Source organism: Engraulis encrasicolus, chromosome 10 (assembly GCF_034702125.1).
Source record: "Engraulis encrasicolus isolate BLACKSEA-1 chromosome 10, IST_EnEncr_1.0, whole genome shotgun sequence".
Taxonomy (NCBI): domain Eukaryota; kingdom Metazoa; phylum Chordata; class Actinopteri; order Clupeiformes; family Engraulidae; genus Engraulis; species Engraulis encrasicolus.
This window is the reverse complement of record NC_085866.1, coordinates 28022982-28046359: the sequence shown is the minus strand read 5'-3', so window position 1 is coordinate 28046359 and position 23378 is coordinate 28022982. Positions and strand designations below refer to the sequence as shown.

At 42.9% G+C, this 23378-nt stretch overlaps 1 long non-coding RNA gene across 1 annotated transcript; it reads right to left on the bottom strand.

Moving 5' to 3' along the window:
• Positions 1-865: 865 nt before the first annotated feature.
• On the bottom strand, positions 866-22258 carry LOC134456163 (uncharacterized). The gene is made up of 4 exons (XR_010036231.1): positions 21983-22258; positions 4366-4490; positions 2817-2880; positions 866-2246 (listed from the first exon to the last, which is right to left on the bottom strand). It is a non-coding gene; the product is annotated as an uncharacterized LOC134456163 (long non-coding RNA).
• Between the last annotated feature and the right edge of the window lie 1120 nt (positions 22259-23378).

Here is a 23378-nt window from a genome sequence, read left to right as displayed (position 1 = left end):
ATGTTTTGCCGAAGTGTAGCCTTCCTTTAGGAACTCTTTCATTTACCACATGGGTCGCGTTAACAGAGGTTTGTCCGACGGATTTTTTTAAAAGGAAGACTGAAGATTCTGAAGCCTGCCCGTCCTTTCGACGGTAGTTTAAATAGGCTACACCCGTATTAGTAGATCAAGTGTGCATTTCAATTCGTTATTATCTGCGCTGCGCAGATACATTTCTTCTTAAATAGGCCACTTTATCCTTCACCTTTCTCCGCCTCTCTCTGCTTGTCACGCAACTATTACGCATCTGCAGGGCTCCGGTCCCTGCACCCAAATAGTGAATTAGAAATTGCCGATGATGTCGGCACAACTGTTGGAATAGGCTAATTAAGATTCAGAACCGTTTGTAGGCCTATACGTAGGACTAGGCTACTACATTTCACCACAATCTGATTTAATGGCAGGGCGAAGTTATCCCTCTATCGCCTTTCATAAAAGTTTCTTAGGCCTATCATAAAAAGTTTTTTTTTCATATCATATACTCAGGCGTCGCCACAAACTCCTCGCTTGAAACAAAAAGTACTGTAGGCAGGCCTATGTACCAGAAATAATAACGCACGGTGTCTTATATAAGTAACTTTATCTGACGTTTTGAAATGGTAGTTGTTAGACTAGGCCTACTCGTTACTGAAAAAAAGTAGTGCGACTACAACGTTACCGGCAACACTGGTCGTGATTACACAGTAGGGGGCTAAATATTGGAAGGGACGTGTCCCTACCGTCCCCACCATAAATTACGCCCGTGGTTAAATCGGCTATTTTTCAAACAAGCTCAACGCCTTTGAGCGCATAAAACAGCCCCCGGGTGACATTAATAGTAATAATACCTACACACCGGAGGCTGCTGCGCCGCTAGTTTGCTGCTCCATTAGCATCTACCCCTAGCCTGGCTGATTCTAACCAGACGTGTGTGTAGCTTCGGAATCGGCACCCTGTGTGTTGCCCTGCTCCACCAGAGGGCGCCAACGCTAGACACACACCGACTGGTGTTAACCAGGCTGAACTACCCCAGGCTTAGGCTACTTAACACCATGAACTTTGTTTTTGAAAATGTGTGACCTACTTTCAGTCCAGTCCATGTGGTTCTCCTGAATATCAGCTACACCAATCAACAGCAAATATTTATACTGCACATTATCATAGCAAATGTCATTCAATGTGCTTAGAACAGCGAAAAGAGAAGGAAAAGCGTGTGTTATAGCGTGTAATTAACAATCACCAAAGGCAGATGAGAATAAAGCTGTTTTTTTTTTTTACTTCCTTAAAACAAGACACTTGTGGCAGTTATAATCTGTAAGTTGGTTCCAGCATTTTGCAGCATAGACCTAATGACTAAATGCCGTGTCACCCTGTTTAGACTTGACCTTAGGCACAACCAGAAGAAATGTAGAGAATATTTATCGTACTGCCACTATACAATATAAAACATTCAAAGAGGGTGAAAAGACCTTAAACAAATGGGTTGTGTTGAGATTATTTTGAACAAAATACAAGGAGTAATGTCTCAAGGTTTAATTTCAATTTTGTATGACATTCAAATAGGGGAAAGTCATTTGCCCAAGAGTTGTAAACAGAATTGTTTTTAAATCAAAATGCAAGGAGCAATAACTGAAGTTGTCATTCAATATTTTTTTTTAAATAGGCATACTGTTACATACAATTGTGATTTGAAAAGTCAAGTTACAAAAATAAATACATTCAAGGCACATAATCTTGGAACATATGCACATGTCACATTCACATAAGCACACTAATAACTTAAAATTCTGTGTTGACTTAGTAGATATAAAATTCCCTCCTGCCATTTCATTCAAAGTCTCCAATTGAACCCCTTGCGATTCTGTGTAGGGTGTAAATGCGACGTCTCATCATTTGGCCTACTCTTGTTCTTTTCTCTTTTTACTTACTGTTGAGACACACTGATGAATTAGTGACCAACACACACACAATGCCAAATCAGATAAGTCAAAAACATTAAGGGACAACATGATGTGCTAATAGCAATGTCAAGGGAGGTGTGGGTGCTATGTTGGCATTTCATTCTTGTCATTTGCTCATATGGGCAAGAAGGTGGTCCAGTGCCCTTGTTATGAGCAGTTGTTTAATCTTGCACTGTGGTCAGCCCCGAGTGTGCATGAAGGCCCTGCAGGCTTGTAGTTCACCACAGCGTTCACCAATACAGTGATGCAGCTGGTTGGCCCAACAACCTGGAAAGTAGAACAAGGTTTTAATATGTGCATCACAACGACGACTTCACTCTCCAAGCACATCAGAAATGTCTTAAATACCTCAATCAATCCCTTCTGGCACCAACAACCATGTCATGGTCAAAGTCATTTAAAGAACCTTCCTTGTGTGTGACGTGGCAGGACGATACCATGCTCAGGGTACCACATTCATGGAGGAGGATAGTGGAGAGCACTTTGTTAATTATTCCCCCACCAACCTGGCGTGTCGGGAGTCGAAATGGTAACCTTTGGGCCACAAGTCAGATGCCCTAACCGCTAAATATCTCCCTAATAAAGAAGCCGGAGAGTTGAAGTCATGTAATAAAACTTAATTTTATGTCGTATGTTCAAAAGACATTGTATTGAACTCAGTATACGCATATTGTGGAGGTATATTTTCGGTTTATTGAAATATTGCTCAAAATTTTACTTTTCAAAAGGGTTTTACTCATTATTGCTGAGGACTGTATATTCCCCCAACACATATTTCATTGTGTTGATGCCAAACAGCTCGACCATTTCGATGGGTGAGGACAAAGAGAAGCTTACCGGTGATGTGCTTATTGTCTTGCCATAGCTGAGCTTGGAGGTCAGCTTGGCCATTCAACAGGAACTGAAAGTACAGGAGAGATTACATTACATTAATAATGGCTTACAGTTATGAGGTTAGGTTGACAAATATAGTTTAGACAATTTCCTCTGTGCTCCACCTTAAGAAACACCATGCACCACAGACCTAGAATAAACTAGACTGGAATTGGGCATTTTTATGCAGTGGCAGGACATCAGACTCACCCCAGCTCATCTGAGCCTAGACTCTCTCTGCTCTGAGCCATTGAATTGTATAGAATTTCAAACTGGGAAGTAGGGATGGGCATTCGGTGAAAATTTCGTTGTCGATCGTCGGGAGAATTAATGATTAATAACCGGTTAACCGTTTACATTGATATTAAAATTTAGATATTAAAATCATCTAATTAAAATATTGATATTAAAATTTAGGCCCATCATGTCCTATACTCTTGTATAACAAAAATAAAAAAACGTGTTTTTCTTCGCGGATTTGTTTTTATTAACAACACAAGTGTTAAGTGATTATGAAGAAAAGTTAAACCTGAACTGGTGAGCAATGCGCAAACGAGCCCAAATTATGTAGGTGTCACAGCAAAATGCATTGCATGGAGGATATGCACTAATGACCTACATTAAGATTTTTTTTACGGTTCGTCTGTGAAAATTAATTTCCTTGACTGAATGTTAAATGATCAATCATCGGTTAATCGATTAATTATGCCCATCCCTACTGGGAAGACAACATTATTAAAATGGATTTCATTCATTTTCTGTAAGATTTCTACAATTCATTACACCTACAGGATTATACAGGTAGCTGTTAAGACCTGCCGGGCATTGCTGCCTGCCGCACCTCAAACTATAACTATGGTAACAGTACAAGCCCAGACAGAAAAAAACAGTGCCTTTCATTCATTAAAAGGTACACTGTAAGATGGTGACCAGAATAGGCATTGCAACTATGATGCTCCTCATTGAAACTGTGCTGCATGTTGCCAATTTTGATCTTTTCATGAAGATTTACAAAATAGACGAATATGTACTAATATGACCAAAGTACAGTGCGTTTTTGCAGCTGAAAATGCCATTTCTGGACATTTCTAGGTCTGTACCATACCCCACTGTCCATGAGGACGGCCGTGCACATCACAAGCAGAATAAGCAAAGAATAAGGGAGCACAAGTTTACCAAGGATAGGCCTATACTACTGAGTTACAACAATAAAGCAATACACAAAAGCACAAAAAGGGGTTAAAACGCATACGGTCATAACTACAAAAACACATGCATGCGACTTCATATTTTTGTGCATTAACTTTCAGTAGATACATTTACTTTCAGTGACTTTCAGGTTTCAGTGTAGGCTTCAGGTATCATTTTGATGAAAGATGGTGACAGAACAAAACAAATAAAGAGAAATGTCTGTCAAATCCACTCTGGAAGGTAGGCCTACATGTAATTTCAACCAGCAATGGATTTAGTATCAATACATGTTTTGGGACATTGATGTTAAGAGAAAGCTCACTTTTAAAAGACTGTGATGCATCTCCTTGTACTGGACCACTCTGCTGCTCCCCCCACCATAGCGTTCTCCACCCGAACCTGTACATCCTCCCTCAAAGCCATCATTGATATAGTTCAGATAGAAGTCTGAATGAAAGAATGAATGTGGTTATTAGTGAAATTATGGGAAAAACAAGTCACATGCACCTTTGTGCGCCTACAAACAAAATACACATAAATTACTGCGCAACTAATGCTGCAGACATCCCAAGTCTCCCTGATTTTGATAGTGGCTCCCTGATGCCCATGAGTCAGATAAAATATCCCTGATTCTAGACTAATGTTATGCAAGTTAGCGGATTATTACAATCGGCAATGCAGGGCAGAGAAAGATTATATGACTCATGCTACATGCGTGGAATACTTCAAATAGATTGCACGAGCACACTTCGTAGCAGGATGCCCAGCAGAAGTCCCAGGAAAAATAGTAGGCACTCGGCAGGTGTTCTATGAAAGTACATGAACTTAAATGTTTAAACACGAATGCTGTTTTGTTTGTCGGGGGTGTCGAGGCTCGATATGTATCTCATTGAAATGAGTTTTTGGAACTTGGGATGTCTGCTAATACACAAAATCCGATCGAATGAATTGGTGTTGATTGGTTTCGAATTTTCTTTAATAAAACATTAATGATACAGGGACCATCATGGGATGCCGTGGGTTTGTTTGATTTAGAGCTACGGGTAATTTAATTACCGGTAATTGAGGAGCTGAGCAAGTCGTGAAACAACAATTTCATCTAAGAAATAATAGGGCCTACATACATTGACACACCTGGCCAAATTTAGCATTTTAGTTTACTTAGGTTCGGCAGAAACAGCCAATGCAACCATCTGACACAAGAACTGTTACGCAAATCATTACTATTATTACAGATGAAATGGTTAGCTAACGCTCACCTTTCGCCAATTTCTTGTCAAGAAACTTGTCGTGCTAACTAGCGCCAGAGTACCGAACCATGGCGAGGCGATACTGGTGTCAAGCAGCCCACAGCTTCCCGCAGCTACCCGCAACTACTCTGGACTTTACGGTCCCATTCACTTCAATTAATTTTTTCGCAGCCAGGACAGGTTTTACAGATTTCGGACTGTGCCGACGCCGCTGGTGTCGTGCGAGGAAAACAACAATTGTGTCGGACGCTACACCTGGTCATGGAACGACATGCGTAACAAGAATGATCATACTTGTGTCATTTCGAAGATAATTAAAGAAAACCATTTTCACAATGGGACTTCTCATAGACCTGTTTTTGCATGTCTCTCATCTCTTTGCATGTTGACTGTGCAATCACCGTGACAAGTTAACAAGGTGCACGGCGCACAGCTGTATGCGTCTGAAAAAAGAATAACATTTCACGGTGTAAATCTGGAAATAATTCACATCAAAGTGAAGTGTTATTACATAGGGCACCATGGTAATCAATATGTGTGTAAGAACATGTGAAAAAAATAAATCGGTCAGTTTGTCAAAGAAGACACAAAAGATATGCACCACAATGCACAGTATGCACCACACCGTGCTTTTCAATTATATAAAGAACAAATACTGACGGCACGAATGTTTCTTCCCTCAATAATCCCACGTCACATATCAATCAAGCAACTGAGCTAATGTGGCCACAAAGGGGCGGTATTGTACGCTGACACATTCGAAGTCCTACAACTCAGATAGCCTACAGATAGGCCTACAGTCATGAATTACCTGACAAATTGCTGCTAGGCTATTGCAGTGGGAGCGCTACACTAAAGAACTGTGTCCCATACCTGCCCCTTTCATATCCATACATTGACAATTGAATTGACAAATGAAATACTAATATTTTACTGCGTCTTTTACAGGTGCCCGTATTCTTCAAGTCTGTCGTTACAGCGCAACGACGGTCAGCGCAGATGTGGCGATGTGAACACTCTTGCATTACACCTTTTGCATGTTGTACATGTCTCCAATCTATATATGATTGACTGGTGCCATCTGCTGGCCTCATAAGGCTGCAGCGTAAAGCTCGAAGGAGAACGTGAAATGATGTCGCCCCTAGGCCTACAGATAGGCCTAATCATAGTTGTGGCCGAAGTATTTCTGTTGCATGTGATATTTTTGTGAATGACTATTATTGTAATTTCAGCAACATTCATTATTACTATTACGAGGAGTATTATGTAGCCTAGGTGGTCCTATGACTTAGTTTTGATTGAAATGTGCCGTGCGCTTGAGAAGCAGCAATATGTAGGTGCCCCCCTATCTGTCCTGCATGTCATTCAGGGACACTGTGTGGTTCGCACTGCGTGTTTTTGTGGTGAGATGTGTTCAAATTCGGAGGACTAAAGCATTTTTTGTGTTCTTGGTGTGTTACACGGTAATAGCCTACAGGTTGCGTATTACCATGTCGGGACAGTAAAGTTTACTGTGAAAAACTACAACATGAAAAGCGCTGCCGTGTCGTTGTATGTGTAGTTGGAAGATATAGGATACCTATTGTCATGTCAGGGTAGTTGCACGGTGAACATAGGCAAAGTTGGAGAGATTGAAACGATGAGTGAATGGCAAAGGCCATTGCGATGAGAATGTCTTTATCTTCGACCTGACGCGGGAAATGCCATTCTTGATCAGCAAGCCGTTTAATGGTCATGTTTAGCATCCGAGACAATTGTTGTTTTCCTCGCACAGCAACAGCGGCGTGGGCACCGCCCGTTTGTCTGTAGGCAACCTGTTATCGCTCCAAAAAATGGATTGAGTGAATGGGAGGGTGTAGGCTAATAGGCCTACCATGTGGGCACAGATCTACATAAATCAAGTAGGTAGCAGGCTTCACTCAGGTTTCTTGATAACTTTTAAGGGTGCTGTCCCAAATGAATACTTAGAATCAAAGAAAAGGGGGGCGCACCTTGCATCATTTTTTTCCTTTTCTTTATTTTGCACAGAAAAATAAAGAAAAGGAAAAAAATGATGCAAGGTGCGCCCCCCTTTTCTTTGATTCACAGATCTACATAAACCATATGCTATTGAATGTATTCTCCCAGCATCATTACGTCCTTGCTTCCTGAAGTGGGCCTAGGCATATGAAGTGATGGGGTGCACAACGAAGAGATGTGTGGTCAAACACCATGAAGCGCATAGCTTGGATGCAGCCATGCCTGCCATTCTGCATATTGTGGGTTCAAGGCCCCTTAATATTCAATTTGAATAGGCCTACACGTGTAGGCTGTGTTACCTCACCCCTGATATGGGCCTACATTATTAGGCTTATTCAGCTCGCTGAATAGGTGCCTTCAGTATTTCTTCAGCGTATCATTCAGGGGCATATGTCATTGTACACCGTGTATCTGCATATCCACAGTATCTTGTCCGCTTAGAGAAATGAGGCATTTTCCTTTTGCACTAGGCTACATGTGTGGTACGAAGTTCCTTACTTTAATCATGCCACGATGTTCCTTCAATATGTAGGCCTACATTGTTCTGGTCGTGCACATTGTTGCCTAACCATGAAATTGTGACGGCACAGTCAACATGCAAAAAGATTGGAGACATGTACAACATGCAAAAGGTGTAATGCAAGAGTGTTCACATCGCCACATCTGCGCTGACCGTCGTTGCGCTGTAACGACAGACTTGAAGAATACGGGCACCTGTAAAAGACGCAGTAAAATATTAGTATTTCATTTGTCAATTCAATTGTCAATGTATGAATATGAAAGGGGCAGATATGGGACACAGTTCTTTAGTGTAGCGCTCCCACTGCAATAGCCTAGCAGCAATTTGTCAGGTAATTCATGACTGTAGGCCTATCTGTAGGCTATCTGAGTTGTAGGACTTCGAATGTGTCAGCGTACAATACCGCCCCTTTGTGGCCACATTAGCTCAGTTGCTTGATTGATATGTGACATGTGGGATTATTGAGGGAAGAAACATTCGTGCCGTCAGTATTTGTTCTTTATATAACATGGTGCCCTATGTAATAACACTTTACTTTGATGTGAATTATTTCCAGATGTACATCGTGAAATGTTATTCTTCTTTTTTGGACGCATACAGCTGTGCGCCGTGCACCTTGTTAACTTGTCACGGTGATTGCACAGTCAACATGCAAAGAGATGAGAGACATGCAAAAACAGGTCTATGAGAAGTCCCATTGTGAAAATGGTTTTCTTTAATTATCTTCGAAATGACACAAGTATGATCATTCTTGTTACGCATGTCGTTCCTAGCCTGGGAGTACCCATGCTGCCTTGCGCATTCTTTTCGAATTGCTGGACAGCCTGGGGACCAAGGCAGAAATCTTTACATCGAAACGGGGGCCAATCACAGAGCGAGGAGGCACGAAAGACGATGACGCGTACTACTCGACAAACGGAAGTTAGTTGCTAGTAGTTTTTTCGCGAATCCATCATGGCGGCAGCCGAAGCGAAGCAATCTTTCGGAGAAGCTCTGGACAGTGTTTTGAATAGTTTGGAACGTAATTTCACTTAGAAAAACGAACAGTGCTTAGCGTTAGAGTCGTTTGTCAGCGGAAAGGAAGATGTGTTAGCCTTACTACCGACTGGATTTGGTAAAAGTCTGATTTACCAACTCGCTCCGTTGGTTACTAAGGTAATGGGGGTTTGCGAGACCCCGGTCGTTGCTGTGGTTTCGCCATTAATAGCATTGGTGGAGGACCAAATAAAGGACGCAGTCGACCTTGGAATATCTGCAACACAGCTGGGTCAAGACGATGAAACGGCGATTGAGAGATGATGCCGTTATAAGATTCTGTTTGGCAGTCCGAGGCCTGGCTGAGCGCGAAGTGGGAGGACATGCTAGCCACCGATGTATGAAGACCAACCTGATCGGCGTAGTTGTCGAAAGTCCATCTTACTTATATAAATGGTAAGTGTTATTTCTTGATATCATTGTCCTTATGTCTGTACCTACTGTGGTTGTCACAATGTCACATTATGGGTTCATTTTCGATATCAATTTAATGTTACAGTGAGTAAAGGCTTAAGTAGCACAGCTTTAGTCGTTTGGGTAGGGTGCGCAAATCCAAAAACTCCTTGCAGTTGAAGAAGCTAAGGCTGCACGGGATTCAGACGTATAGCCCGCCCCATGGGCTCCCCCTGATTATATTTCACGTGTTCTTATCATATGCACTCCCCCCTGATTATATTTCACGTATTCTTATCAAAACATGCCCAGGATCTTCATCGGGGATATAACTTAGGTGAGAGACAGAGAGAGAGCTTCCATGCTTAACCTAACTAGGCCCTAAGTGTAATGTAATGTTTTGCCTTTTGTATGAATAGGCACAGGTCAAGACACCAGTCTGTCTAATTGACTGACACCTTTTGGTGCCCTGCCTGGACGGGTGTAAAATAAGGTCATCTGATAAGTTATAGGCCACAGCTCCTTCCTGTTACCCATATGCCTGATTAAGATCCAGGGTGATCGAAATATTGCGTGTTTTAATTAATACAGTTTATTTTTTGGAGCATATCCAGCAGTGTGCAGACTTGAGTAGCACAGCTCTCGGTTGTGTGCACAAGTATCATCAGCCTACCTGAGAAAAATACGTTTTTGCTACATTTGTTAAGCAGGCCTAACTTCAGAAGGGCAATCATTTTCCACTGCAAATGACTAACATCTCTACACTTTACTTGTGGTTTTCTTTTCTCAAACAGGAGGAAGGCTGAGAAAGGACGGAAGGCTTTTAGGGAAAGCTTTGCGAGGTTGGGGAACTGAGAGCTATCGTGAAACCAGGTGGGTAATATTAACACCTTTTTTCAGATCATTCTAACCTTACCTACCTAAGACATTTTATTTCACTGAAAACTTTAACTCACTCAACTCATTAATCTTTTGAAGAGCAGTTTTCTAATCATGGTATTGCTACTGTGATATCACACCTCTCACCCCATTGATTATGCAGTGTTCTAAACTTTCTGACATTTTGACATTACAACAATTACATGCAATAATCAAGTAATGCTTTGATGCTTTGGCATTGCTCTTTTCATAGTACAGTTAAAATATCATGCAATGTATTCAGTGTATGAAAAAGTAGGCCTAAGCGGAGTGTTCTGACGTAGTGTCCTGGCAGGGTGTATCTCACAGGCCAATGCACACCTCGAGAAAAGAAAGTTCTGTTGCTGGTGCCTGTTGATCTGTCCACCAAGTCAGGGGACAGGAGCGGTGTCCCCAAGTGTACAGGCAGAGTAGTCGGGGGAGTGGTTGGGGGGGGGACAACAACCGGGGGGGATGGGCTGACAGGTAAGAAGTAGTGGAGACACCAGAGAATAGGACTGTTGATAACCCATAAGCTCTGAAGCCACAATTCTGAACAGCTATGACTGTAATGCAAATGATTTCCATGTTGTGATGTTGTTCTTGTATTCTCTTATTTTGTAGAAACACCGGTACTGGCATTGACTGTGTCTGCGGAATTGCACTCAAGAGAAATTGTCAGGAGACCGCTCCAACTCCAAAACCCAGTTGACATCATTGCCAGCCCCAATCGACCCAACATCAGACTCTCCATAAGACGACTTTCGAGTGAGTCACTGGACTGTTTCGACTGGCTCGTGAAGGACTTGAAAGAGAAAGGAGTGGAGATGTCACCAGTCAATATATACTGCCGGACAATAAACACGAGGGAGAAAACGATGCTTAAAGAAAGTCTAAATGGCTGCTTTAGGAAAGCCCTGTATGTACATTTTGAGCCTCACGTGTCCAGTGTGGAGCCTGGCCTTTCCTGCTGCACCTATTGCCACTCATTATGCAAGTGTAACTCTGACTGGTGCTCTGTGCCAAAACCCAACTTTGAAATACCCAAATAAATCCTGTCACCTGTCAAATGCAGAAATGTCACATTGGAAGAGCAGGGACTGGTCAGACAGCTTTTGGAGGAGTATAGGGATAGCCTGATTGCACCAGGTGAACACCTTTACACAAATGCCTCATTCTGCACTGGTTTCAGCAATGTACTAATTTACTCAGTTTTGGAAAGTCTTTGTGATATTTGACATGACTTATGTCATGCAGAATCTCCCTGTATTTGAAAACATGGCCAGGACATCCTACGCATTGTTCACAAAGTATTTAAAGATTTTGATGTGTGTGAATTCCCTGACATTCCTGAAAAACCATACCTGTCACTAGACATGGACTTTCCAGTGTATTTTGATGTTGAGGATGAGGATGCTGAAACCTCTCTAAGCAGCATTGAGTCAGGCTTATCCATGCTTCCATTATCAGATTAAGTACAGAGCCACTGTAAATAATTGTAAATAACTGCACACTTGTATATATTGTAAATATCATTCTGAATAAATACTTTTTACATTTTTAAACTACATGTTGTAATGTGTTCCCTGAAAACTAATGAAGAGACAGCTTGGTAAAGGAAATGATTTTAATGAAGGACAATGACTTAGAATAACAAACAAGAATAACAAACTATTTCAAAGCAAGAAAATAGAAAAGTAATTAAGTAAAACTTATTTTAATAATTTTGGCATTCACCTTTTTGAAGACGCCGTACCAACATTGACGGTCGCCTGTAAGGCAGCATGGGTGTTACCTGGCTAGACAAACAGTACAAATAACTCAAAGGACACTGCACCATTCATTCAGTTTGCTGCTCATCCACGTCCACAGTGCCTTGTGATCGAGCTTTGCCAACAAGTCATTTCGGAAGCCAGGGAATGCAGTAGATGTGCGACCTGGTTTCTGTTTTAAAAGTTCTGCCTCTTGCAGTGTGTCCACCAAGGTGAGGATGTCTTGTCATGTCCACATGGTGAGCTCCACTTGGTCTTGTTATGCCCAGCTCCTTGTCAGTGCCTGCCATCATCTGTTTAAAGAAATAAGTGGATACCAAGGCTTAGGCTATTAAAAACAGAATATGTTCAGATAATCTAGGCCCATTATTACAGTACACATTATGGTAAATTAATACAGTAAGGGGGGAGGGTTGGAGTGAGGGTCGTGTCAGTGAGTGTAGGGGGACTGTTAGATCAAAGAAAGCTCCCGCACACTGTTCACATTTGCATGGTTTAATGCAACGTTTCGGTCTACTGACCTTCTTCAAGCAATTCAAACAAACAAATGGTTACAAGCTTAGTTTAAAATAGTTCGGTTTGTGGTGTTGGACCAATCGTGTCCCATTCCTGAACGACGTCGGTCATTCACAAGAGTGGAGTGCTCTGTCGATGCGCTAGGCAGCTGTCAGAACTGTCAGTCTCCAGTCTGGCCAATACCTGGAATAGGAGCGCGGTTTGCGTGCACCAAAGATAGAGAGAGATGGAGTGAGAGCGCACATGCGCGTTAGTGAGAGAGTTTGAGGGAGGAAAAAAATAATTAATTAACAGTAACAGTAAGAGAGAAAATGGAGATGGGCCTGTGGCATGTACACCTAAACATGGGCTACATCAATGTGTTATTTATGATGGGGATTAAACTATAACATAATGTTCAAATTAAACTCATCGTTAAGTCCTCTGGGCATCAGTGTCTCGAGAGTAAAAATCCAGTACGCTTCACGTCTTCTCAGTAGAAGGTCATGATCCCCTCCTCTGCGTGGCAAGTCCACCCGTTCGATTCCACAAAAGCGTAGGGTTGCGATGTCGTGCCCCTTGTCATTGAAGTGAACCGCAACTGGATAGTCCCGGTCATTTCTCCTGATGGTACTTTTGTGTTCGCTGATGCGCTGTTTCAGTTGCCTTGTTGTCTTGCCTACATACATAAGTCCACATGGGCATGTTAAAGTATAAACCACATGTGTGGAAGTACAGGTGATCATACTTTTGATTGTGAAAGTCTTGTTTGTGTGGGGATGGCGGAACGTTTGGGTTTTGTGCGTGTTATTGCACTGTGCGCAGTGGCCGCATCTGTAATTCCCTTTTGGAAGTGGGCTCAGTAATCTCTGAGATGCGCGCCTCGGTTTATAATGTGTGAAATCCGCGTGAACTAGCATGTCTCTCAAGTTCGTATCCCTCTTGTGGACAAATAGTGGCATCTCTTGCATGATGTTTTTGAGCTCGGGTCGGATTTTAAAATGTGCCAGTGCTTTTTGAAGATTGGTCGAATGACGTGTGAGTGTGGTGAATATGAGGTGATGCATGTTACTGAGAACTTTTTTTCTTTTCTTTTGCTCTTTTTGAGCAGATCCGCTCTTGGTTTTTTGAGCGCTGCCTCGTGCGCCTTTTGAACCCATTCGTTTGGGTAACCCCTTTGTAAAAAACGTCCGGCCATGTCCGCGGCTTCTTTTAAATAGTCCTCCGTGGTCTCACATATTCTTCTCAGCCTGTAGAATTGACTTTTTGGCAGGCCCCTCTTTAGTGGGGTCGGGTGGAAGCTATTGGCCAATAGAAGGGTGTTTTTATCTGTCTCTTTTCTGTATAGAGTGGTGGTCAATCTTCCGTTATCGTTAATGACCCACATGTCCAAAAAATGCACTTTTTCTTTGCTGAATTCCATGGTAAAAGTTAGGTTTTCATCGAAATTGTTCAGTTCGTTAAAAAAATCATGTAGTTCATTTATCGGCCCCTGGAACACACAGAAAATATCATCAATAAATCTGGACCAGTCAAGCAGCTTAGGGAGATGTACATTAACATCTGGATTCATCACAAAATTTTTCTCAAAAAATCCAACAAAAAGGTTGGCATAATTGGGGGCGCAGATTGAGCCCATGCTTGTGCCTGACACTTGGAGAAAAAAATCCCCATTAAACATGAAGTAGTTCTTTTTCATGACGTAAGCCGCTAAATCCACAAGAAAATGATTAGGAGGGGTCGCATCATCTCTGTCTTGTAAGTAGAATTGTAGTGCCTCCAGCCCTCCATCATGTGGTATGTTGGTATAGAGGCTTGCGATGTCGAAGGTGACTAGGATGACGTCATCGGCCAGGTTGGGCAGGTCAGCTATCTTGTTTATGAAATCTGTTGTGTCTCTGATGAATGCTGGCAACTTCTGTACGTGCTCCTTGATGTAAAAGTCTACGAATTCAGACAAGGGTGACAGCAGAGAGTCGTTCTGCGGTACTATGGGGCGGCCAGGGGGGTTGGTCAGTGATTTGTGGACTTTTGGAAAGGTGTAAAAAACTGGACGAATGGGATATTGGCAATATAAAAAATCTAATTCGGTCTTAGTGATCCACTGGTTTTGTGTTGCATTTAACAGGAACACCTTAATTTCTTTTTGAAGCGTAATGGTTGGGTCTGATTTTAGGCGCTTGTAGAGTTTTTTGTTCGATTGCTGCGCCAGGATTTCTGCTTCATATTTTGTGGTACAGGGTTCATACACTTTTTCACCAATTTTTTTCCATGACTTTTCCATGACTTTTCCAAAACCTTTTTCTGAATTTCCAGGACCGAAAAACCAATGACCAATCGCGCGCGGGGGGTGGGGGCGTATTAGGCTAGGCCTATATTACAGGCTATATTACGTAGCCTATATTATAAATATGTAATTACTCTGTATATATTTATACTATAGACTATGGCATATTATATTATATATATTACATAGCCTATATTACAAATATGTAAAAAATAAACATATTCATACTACAGGTTATCTTTTACTACAAGCTATAAGCAACCATTATACTTCATGTTGTATTACATTAATTCTGCTATTCACCATTGTTATATAATTCGCTTGTCTAATGTACAGTCAGAAATGAAAATGAATAGGCCTAGGCCAGCCTATAGCAAATTAGGTCGTGAAATCATCATGAAGACACATTTGTATCAACGTGCTCTCTATGGAGATGGATAAATGCTCATCCTGCCCAAGTAGGAAATCATAGGCCTGCCTACTACACCTGCCTAAGCACAACAGTCCAAAGCTCCTGTAAGAATGATAATGTTGTCATTTGTTGTGGTCGTTGCTGGAGCAAAAAAAAAAAGAGAGAGACTGCACTGTTCGTGGCATAGTTCTAGTCTGACGCCCACTCAAGGAGATGCTTGGGTGAGTTTCATTTTGTGTTACAACGATCTGACCGATTTGAAAACAAAGCCACAGATGACTTTTTCAAACTCTAGTCACGCTGCCGTTTATACCGTATTTCAAAACAGGCGCGTCATGCAGACATTGGTAGCCTAATCGTTTGGCTCGCGGTCAGCTGCACATAGACTACTGTACGGATTTCATGTAATCTTTCAGCACACTGGACAAGTTCACTCGCAGGCAGCAGGTGCATTGCTTATCAATATCAAAATCTCGGGGCTTACCGAAAGCATAAAGGTTCGCTTGGTGCCCTATCTGGCAAATTAAACCAAGACCAAACAGGTCTTAGGATTGTTTCCTTTTGGCATTAGCTACGTTTCAGTGGAACCGCTAAATATTTTAAAACGCGTTTAACTGCTAACCTGTTAGTAGCTGAGGAGGTAACCGCCTGCTGTATCTTGCCCTTCAGGCGGCTAACAAGTGCCGCTGCTTCGCCCATATCGGACGGACACATCACAACTTTCGTCCTCTCCAGCCATTGTTGATCATCATTTCAGAAAGTTAAGCCGCGCATTGTTGAAGTAACACTTCGCGACATGCTGTAATATCGTACAGAACCACATTTCTTTTCTAGGATTAGAGCTCACCTCTCACCACCACGCACACACTACATCTAGCTCGCGCGTTACGAGGCGGGTTGCCAGGTGTGACTGATTTCTAGCGCCAAAAACGCTTGAAACCCGCCTGGAGCCATTACAACATGCGTTATTTGAAACCCACTCAATTTGGCAACACATGGTTAGGCAGACGCAGCCTGCACTAGACAACATTTCCACGAGAACTCGGACATTTAGATTTTATTACGCCGTGGCATCAACTTCATAAAGATAATTGATTAAACACTGGATGGATTTCCATGACTTTTCCAAAACTTTTGACCAAAAATACGTTTTCCATAACTTTTCCAGGCCTGGAAATTTGAATTTTCAAATTCCATAACTTTTCCAGGTTTTTCATGACCGTACGAACCCTGGTGGTATCTTGTACACATATGCCACCTCCTTTGTCACATGACTTAATCACAATTTCTTTGTCAGACATCAGTTCATTTAGTGCTAGCTTCTCATTTTTTGTGAGGTTGTTCTTAACATGGTAAGTTCGACTACAATCTTTAAAGATATCTTGTTCGACCAGCCTACAAAAGGTGTTGATCGATGCGTTGGTGGTGTTTGGGCAAAAAGTGCTTTTTGGTCTGAATGAAGTGGTGGTGCTTACGGTGTTCACATTTTTAGAAAAAAAGTGTCTTAGTTTGATTTGTCTAAAGCACTTAAAAAGGTCCACTTTTAGTCCAAAAATATTGGTGCCACTTGTCGGTACAAAAGATAGCCCTTTGGCCAGGACTGCAGTCTGGTCATCAGTTAGGTCTTTGGAAGAGATATTGATTACCGTGTCCTTCTGTAGTGCGGCATCCTCGAATTGTGTTGTTCTTGATGTCCTCTTCCCCCTCCTGCATTTCTTCTTCGGCCTCGCGCAGGGTTCCTGTTGCCTCCTAAAAAAGCCGGGCCCCCGGTAGCCTGAGCTGGATCGCTCGAGTCACTGTCAAAGGTGAAGTCGCTCTCGTGGGAAGCCTGGTACCTGGTCCGTGTTGGTCTTCTTTTGTGCCGCACCTGTTGTCTTGGAGCTGGCTTCCGTGGCAGGGCCGTAGCTGCGTCTCCCACTGGCTGTGGATTTTTCTTGAATTCCCATTTATGAGCTAAGAATAAGTGGTGACTTTGGGGTTCCACTCCTACGCACCTGACCAAGGAGGTGTGCAAGAAAATCTTCACTTACTAAGTTCCAGGCCCGACAGTGGGTTACTTGTTTCTTAGCACCCTCCCGTTTGCATTGGATTACGGAATTGAGCTCTAAAAGAAAATGAGCTCATTCCAAGAGCTAAATGCGCTCACGCAGAACTGCGCTACCACGTTTGAGTTCACCGAAGAAGATGCCAGAAGAATATTGGTGGAAGAAGATGATATGGAGACGTATCTTTCGACGGAGGACGACAAATGGAAGTTGGAAAAACTATACCATGATGAAACGCGACTTCGAATGCACGGCTCGACCTTGAGCGAGTATTTCAAAAATAAAAAGATACCCCGAGGCTTGCGCATTCATAAGGCTCCAACTATAGGGAAATATGACGAACACTTCGTAAAACGATGGGGAGAGATCCTAAACAAATGTTCACTGGACTTGATGCTGCTCATCATTGAGCACACAACAACAGAAGCACAACGGATTAAAACAGAACTCAACACATTGGAGAACAACCTAAAAGAAAAGATGGGACCGACCTTTCCAAAGATTGAAAAGGAAATAAAGGATTCGCTACGAGAATACAAAGAACATCTGCACGCTGTGAAGATCAAAAAATACAAACGAGACACGGATGATTACGCAAGAAATGAGATATATAAATGGGAATTCAAGAAAAATCCACAGCCAGTGGGAGACGCAGCTACGGCCCTGCCACGGAAGCCAGCTCCAAGACAACAGGTGCGGCACAAAAGAAGACCAACACGGACCAGGTACCAGGCTTCCCACGAGAGCGACTTCACCTTTGACAGTGACTCGAGCGATCCAGCTCAGGCTACCGGGGGCCCGGCTTTTTTAGGAGGCAACAGGAACCCTGCGCGAGGCCGAAGAAGAAATGCAGGAGGGGGAAGAGGACATCAAGAACAACACAATTCGAGGATGCCGCACTACAGAAGGACACGGTAATCAATATCTCTTCCAAAGACCTAACTGATGACCAGACTGCAGTCCTGGCCAAAGGGCTATCTTTTGTACCGACAAGTGGCACCAATATTTTTGGACTAAAAGTGGACCTTTTTAAGTGCTTTAGACAAATCAAACTAAGACACTTTTTTTCTAAAAATGTGAACACCGTAAGCACCACCACTTCATTCAGACCAAAAAGCACTTTTTGCCCAAACACCACCAACGCATCGATCAACACCTTTTGTAGGCTGGTCGAACAAGATATCTTTAAAGATTGTAGTCGAACTTACCATGTTAAGAACAACCTCACAAAAAATGAGAAGCTAGCACTAAATGAACTGATGTCTGACAAAGAAATTGTGATTAAGTCATGTGACAAAGGAGGTGGCATATGTGTACAAGATACCACAAAATATGAAGCAGAAATCCTGACGCAACTATCAAACAAAAAATTCTACAAGCGCCTAAAATCAGACCCAACCATTGCGCTTCAAAAAGAAATTAAGGTGTTCCTGGAAAACGCAACACAAAACCAGTGGATCACTAAGACTGAATTTGATTTTTTATATTGCCAACATCCCATTCGTCCAGTTTTTTACACCTTGCCAAAAGTCCACAAATCACTGACCGACCCCCCTGGCCGCCCCATAGTAGCGCAGAACGACTCTCTGCTGTCACCCTTGTCTGAATTCGTAGACTTTTACATCAAGGAGCACGTACAGAAGTTGCCAGCATTCATCAGAGACACAACAGATTTCATAAACAAGATAGCTGACCTGCCCAACCTGGCCGATGACGTCATCCTAGTCACCTTCGACATCGCAAGCCTCTATACCAACATACCACATGATGGAGGGCTGGAGGCACTACAATTCTACTTACAAGACAGAGATGATGCGACCCCTCCTAATCATTTTCTTGTGGATTTAGCGGCTTACGTCATGAAAAAGAACTACTTCATGTTTAATGGGGATTTTTTTCTCCAAGTGTCAGGCACAAGCATGGGCTCAATCTGCGCCCCCAATTATGCCAACCTTTTTGTTGGATTTTTTGAGAAAAATGTTGTGATGAATCCAGATGTTAATGTACATCTCCCCAGCTGCTTAACTGGTCTAGATTTATTGATGATATTTTCTGCGTGTTCCAGGGGTCGATAAATGAACTACATGACTTTTTTAACAAACTGAACAATTTCGATGAAAACCTAACTTTTACCATGGAATTCAGCAAAGAAAAAGTGCATTTTTTGGACATGTGGGTCATTAACGATAACGGAAGATTGACCACCACTCTATACAGAAAAGAGACAGATAAAAACACCCTTCTATTGGCCAATAGCTTCCACCCGACCCCACTAAAGAGGGGCCTGCCAAAAAGTCAATTCTACAGGCTGAGAAGAATATGTGAGACCACGGAGGACTATTTAAAAGAAGCCGCGGACATGGCCGGACGTTTTTTACAAAGGGGTTACCCAAACGAATGGGTTCAAAAGGCGCACGAGGCAGCGCTCAAAAAACCAAGAGCGGATCTGCTCAAAAAGAGCAAAAGAAAAGAAAAAAAGTTCTCAGTAACATGCATCACCTCATATTCACCACACTCACACGTCATTCGACCAATCTTCAAAAAGCACTGGCACATTTTAAAATCCGACCCCGAGCTCAAAAACATCATGCAAGAGATGCCACTATTTGTCCACAAGAGGGATACGAACTTGAGAGACATGCTAGTTCACGCGGATTTCACACATTATAAACCGAGGCGCGCATCTCAGAGATTACTGAGCCCACTTCCAAAAGGGAATTACAGATGCGGCCACTGCGCACAGTGCAATAACACGCACAAAACCCAAACGTTCCGCCATCCCCACACAAACAAGACTTTCACAATCAAAAGTATGATCACCTGTACTTCCACACATGTGGTTTATACTTTAACATGCCCATGTGGACTTATGTATGTAGGCAAGACAACAAGGCAACTGAAACAGCGCATCAGCGAACACAAAAGTACCATCAGGAGAAATGACCGGGACTATCCAGTTGCGGTTCACTTCAATGACAAGGGGCACGACATCGCAACCCTACGCTTTTGTGGAATCGAACGGGTGGACTTGCCACGCAGAGGAGGGGATCATGACCTTCTACTGAGAAGACGTGAAGCGTACTGGATTTTTACTCTCGAGACACTGATGCCCAGAGGACTTAACGATGAGTTTAATTTGAACATTATGTTATAGTTTAATCCCCATCATAAATAACACATTGATGTAGCCCATGTTTAGGTGTACATGCCACAGGCCCATCTCCATTTTCTCTCTTACTGTTACTGTTAATTAATTATATATTTTTTCCTCCCCCAAACTCTCTCACTAACGCGCAAGTGCGCTCTCACTCTATCTCTCTCTATCTTTGGTGCGCGTAAATCGCGCTCCTATTCCAGGTATTGGCCAGACTGGAGACTGACAGGTCTGACAGCTGCCTAGCGCACCGACAGAGCGCTCCACTCTTGTGAATGACCGACGTCATTCAGGAATGGGACACGATTGGTCCAACACCACAAACCGAACTATTTTAAACTAAGCTTGTAACCATTTGTTTGTTTGAATTGCTTGAAGGTCAGTAGACCGAAACGTTGCATTAAACCATGCAAATGTGAACAGTGTGCGGGAGCTTTCTTTGATCTAACGTTGGTGACTTTGGGGTTCCACTCCTACGCACCTGACCAAGGAGGTGTGCAAGAAAATCTTCACTTACTATGTAGGGGGACTGTGAAATGCTCTCCCCTCTATCGATTGACTGGGACAACTACCAAACCGTGCTCATTTTCTGGACTTTTTAAATGACTAGTTAATGGCAGATCAGTAAGAAAACCTAAACAAGAACTGTTACGTTGTCTATGAAGAGATTATAATGTAATAGTGAGCGAGCATTGAATTTAAGGAGCTGGAGCTACCAGTTGGAGCGATTGAACAGAGTAAACTGGATACCTGAGTTGGCACTTGGAGTCGGTGGGTTTGGCAATGTCTTTTTCAAATCCCTCGGTGTCGTCGATGGCGTTGGCTCGCGTGGCCTTTTGGAGACGTTGCCGTCTTTGAATTCTTCCTCCCATTGCCTGAATATTAGGTGAATCCTTTCCGAGCCTGTTTATGACTGAGGCGCAACGCGAACAACATCTCCTTGACTGTCCCGACACGGAGGATACAATCAAGCCTAGGAACGCCAGCCTGTTCGAAATAGTTGTTTCTTTTTTCACTGCGAACATGTCAGTTGAATGTCCATATGTAGATGGTGGTCCTTCTCATTTGTCTTGCACAAACGGCAAAAATCGTCTGGCGCCATTGTTGATTTCTAGACTGTTTTAGCTTCTTCAATTTCTGTGGCTTCTTGCAGATAATTTCCTCGTCGCGATATACACACGTCATCGCGCGCAAGGCAGCATGGGTTCTCTCTGGCGAGTGATAGACACTCGTGCCGTCCAATCAACGGCTACGGAAACCACACCTCCCTACGAGATAATGTACAGTTGGTCCCCAGACTCGATCACACTTGTGATTGAGTATGGCGTTTGCCGCCAGACAAATGTCGTTCCATGACCAGGTATAGCGTCCGACACAATTGTTGTTTTCCTCGCACGACACCAGCGGCGTCGGCACAGTCCGAAATCTGTAAAACCTGTTCTGGCTGCGAAAAAATGAATTGAAGTGAATGGGACCGTAAAGTCCAGAGTAGCTGCGGGTAGCTGCGGGAAGCTGTGGGCTGCTTGACACCAGTCGAGGCGATGCAACTCGCCAACATTAACAACAAGAGCAAAAGACCCCACACCAAACCTACACGTTCTACAAATCAACAAAATCCAAAGAATATATGTTTAAACACCGTTAGACGGCACACACTTACATGCGACTCTTCTGTGTAGGCTTTCAGGAGGAACGCGACCGTCCGCAATGTTTGTTCTGCGACATTAGCAATTAGCTCTAGAGGATTACGGTAGTTTCCTCCTTGATCCCTGCACACGGAACTCACTAGGTCTGTGACTCAACATATCTCCTGTTGGCAGGTGGCAGAATCAAACGTGCAAAGTTTAGGGGACTCACTAGCTTCACGCCGTGTCGGTCCGGATGGGCGGGATTTGGGTTGTAGGCCTACCTAGTACCCCAGAGCGGGACTCACTAGTTTCATGCCCTTTCGGTCTGGAGTTGTACTTAAATCTTACGTCATTTGGTAATCAAACATTGCAAACAAGCGATTTAACAAAAAAACAAAAACAAAAAACACACTTCTAATGTCATTTTCTCATTTGCATTTGGGATGGTGAATGAAAAACAGTACCCCAAAAGTTGTTGTGGCTAGGCTGACAGCTGGGAAAGTTAATTGTTTTCTCCACGGAGGAGGGGCCAGGAGGCAGGGCGAAGCCTAAAGCAAGTGGAGGACGGGAGTGTGCATATTGGAGTTCAGTGTGCCCACAGCAGGATGATATAATAGGCACGGTCGTGATGAAGCAGTGCAAATTTTGCTAGGCAGCGGGCATGCGCACTTTGTCAGTTTGATGCATTCTGGTTAGAATTTTCGCATGTTTTCTAACCAGAATGCATCAAACTGGCAAAGTGCGCATGCCCGCTGCCTAGCAAAATTTGCGCTGCTTCATCACGAACTCCCTTATTGATTCAGTTAGGCCCTGTATGGTTTCATGTTCACGAAAATCTAATGTAAATAACCCCCGAACAAACAAAAAAACAAACAATAACACAAAAAAGAACAAACACTGTCTGCTCCACAAATTTAGGGTGGTGTCAGTCACGCCAGATGCTCTCTACACTCTCTTAAGCCAGTGTATCTTGTAGAATCTAGTAGGCCTACAGTTGGATGTGGATCATCTTGGTACATTGCTGTAACACATAATTAGTAGGCTATGGGGGGGACGACCGACATAGCGGACTATATGTCCAGTGAAGTCTTGGTATGCATGTCATGTAGTTGTAGACCAGTCTTCTTTCCAATTTGGGTGACTTCACACTTAAAAAAAAAGTTTTATCTGCTGCAGCTTTTTGGGCCTTCTGCATCTAATTCTACTGTCTAATTCTACAAACCAACTAGGCATCTAAGGTCTTTGAAGCAAAACTGTATGATTTTACCTAATGTCAAAACAAAGGGTGGTGAGGCGACCTTCAGTTACTATGCTGCAAAGCTTTGGAATCAGCTTCCTGAGGAAGTAAAAATGTCCCTACTGTTGACAGTTTTAAGACCAGACTTAAGACAAAGCTGTTCTCTGAAGCATTCTCTTAGAGTTTTTGAT